Below are 2,500 nucleotides of genomic sequence, written 5' to 3'. Positions count from 1 at the left end.
GAATTTAGTTATTTTTTATTCATATAGATGGCTCCACAAGCACTGTCACCAATGAGCCAATTACGTGAACTACCTGTCTCACCTGTTTACCCTTTTCCTTGATTTTCGATAATATTTTCTATTATCTAACTGCTGTTAGTAATGTTAGTAATAATATAGCTATTATAATGTTTATAACAAAAATAAGTGTTACTATTGATAAAATTAGTAAAAAAAAAAAGAAAAAAACATTTTCAAGAAAAAGGGAGGTCGCAAGATCTACTAATTGTTTCCTCTGTGGCTTAGCATTGGCAGAGCCTTCTTTGTGCAGAAACATTTACTTTTTTTTTCGCTAAATGGATTTTCTTCCAATACGATATAACTATAACATTAAGCAGATGTTGAACAAATATGAATGAGTATAATTCCCTAAAATGTATTATGCTGCTTTTATGTGTACATAGATACAACTAATTCCACATTAGGCGAAGAGAAACGCCCATAACTGTGCATACATTAGCACACCCTGAAACCATATATATGCAGTAGAGATAGGAATGACTATGTAATTCACTAAGGGATGTAGGGTGCATGGAACCGAAGTGAGGGGGAAAACAAGGTCCAATGGCCATGTTTGTGGATCTTGTGTTGGGTAAGGGTTTAGGGTAAACACAAGGGACAGTGAACGAGGGAAGGAACGAGTTTAGGGGTGAGGAAAGGGACAGAAAAAAGGCTATTGGGGCAGAGGGAAGTAGGAAGAGGAGGCGGGGTTAGAAGGGTAAGGCAAGGGCAGGGCCAAGAGTAAGGATAGCAGTGTGAGGCAAGGGCAGGGGCAGGGAGAGAAGGAGAAAGAGCAGGAGTGTGAGGTATGAGGCAGTGGGGAGGAAGTATAAGACCGAGACAGGAACAGGAGTAGCAATATAGGGCAGGAGTCAGGGGCGTTGGGCAGAGGGAAGGGACAGAGGTCTTGGATCACGACGGGGACAGAAGCAGAAGGGGCTATAGCAAGGGGAATATGGCATAAGTATAATGCTAGGTCAGGGACAGGAGCAGAAACAACAGTATGGGACAGTCGCAGAAGTGTAAGGTAAGGTCAGGGGCAGCAGAATGGTCCAGGGTTGAAGGTAGAGACAAGACCAAGGACGAGGGACAAAATGTAAACACTATGAGAGAGAGAGAGAGAGAGAGAGAGAGAGAGAGAGAGAGTTAGAGAGAGAGGGTTAGAGAGAGACAGACAGAGAGAGAGAGAGGGGGGGGGGAGAATAAATTAATCCCGGCCCCGTTGGTTCGAACAAGAGAAGCATTAAAGCAATTGGCCCGGGGCTCCAGAGATGCACGTTACCAAGGTGTGTGTAGCCAGAAGGGGAAGTACAGCGATTGTGCGCCCGGGAAGAAGGGAAGGGGGAGGGGGAAGAGGGGAGGGGAGGAAGAAGGGAGGGAAGGGTAAGAGGAGGGGAGGGGAGGGGAGGGGAGGAAGAAGGGAGGGAAGGGGAAGAGGAGGGGAGAGGGCGGGGAGGGGAGGGGAGGGAAGGAAGAAGGGAGAGGACGGGGAGGGGAAGGGGAGAGGGAGAGGAAGAGGGGAGGGGAGAGGAGTGGAAATAAAATGCCAGCCAATTACGCATTCATTCAAGGAGCAGGAAAAAGGTTGAGAGAGCGAGATGCACGCACGTATTCACGTACACCCACATGCAGATTATGAAAGAGAGCACACATGCATATAGAGACCGATGTATACGAACATGCATGGATGTAAATATACACGTACACGTACATGGACACTCGCACGTACACGCACAAACAAATGTGTATACGTATATACTTATACACATGTACACGCTCGCACACACAAGTACACGCGCATACACACACACACACACACACACACACACACACACACACACACACACACACACACACACACACACACACACACACACACACACACACACACACACACATACACACAAATATACATGCATATACAAAAACATGGAGATGGGAGAAAAGGGGAATTGCGAGGAAGTGAAAAAAGGAAGAATGAAAGAGGGAAGAGGGGAGGAAGAGAAGATAAAAAGAAAGAAACGCCGATAAGCAAGATGGTCATCGTGAGGGCGGAGTGAGTGACGGACGGGGGGAGAGGAAAACATGATAAAGATATAGACAAAGGAAGGGAAAAGAAAAATGGAGAGAGAGAGAGAGAGAGAGAGAGAGAGAGAGAGAGAGAGAGAGAGAGAGAGAGAGAGAGAGAGAGAGAGAGAGAGAGAGAGAGAGAGAGAATAAGAGAAAGTAAAAAAAAAAGAAAAGGATTGAGACAAAAGAGGGTGATGGAAATAAGAAGAAAGAAAGAAAGGAAAAAAAGAAAAATACGGACAAAGAAGAGAAAATGGAAAGAGAAAGGGCAAGGGGTTAAAGACAATGGAAGAGAGAAAGGGAGAAGACTGGAACACTTGTATGGTGAAAGACGGAGAAAGGTAAAATGCTAAAGACATAGAGAGAAAGGAAACAGGAAACTTGATAAAGA

The 2,500-nt window shown here is 45.2% G+C and overlaps 1 protein-coding gene across 4 annotated transcripts in view; it reads left to right on the top strand.

Moving 5' to 3' along the window:
- Positions 1-2,500, top strand: part of LOC138859384 (tyrosine-protein kinase transmembrane receptor Ror2-like) — a 326,276-nt gene that overhangs the window by 12,350 nt on the left and 311,426 nt on the right. The gene's annotated exons all lie outside the window — the stretch shown is intronic.

Source organism: Penaeus vannamei, chromosome 35 (assembly GCF_042767895.1).
Source record: "Penaeus vannamei isolate JL-2024 chromosome 35, ASM4276789v1, whole genome shotgun sequence".
NCBI lineage: Eukaryota > Metazoa > Arthropoda > Malacostraca > Decapoda > Penaeidae > Penaeus > Penaeus vannamei.
The sequence above is the reverse complement of the archived record's forward strand: the minus strand, read 5'-3'. Positions and strand labels throughout refer to the sequence as shown.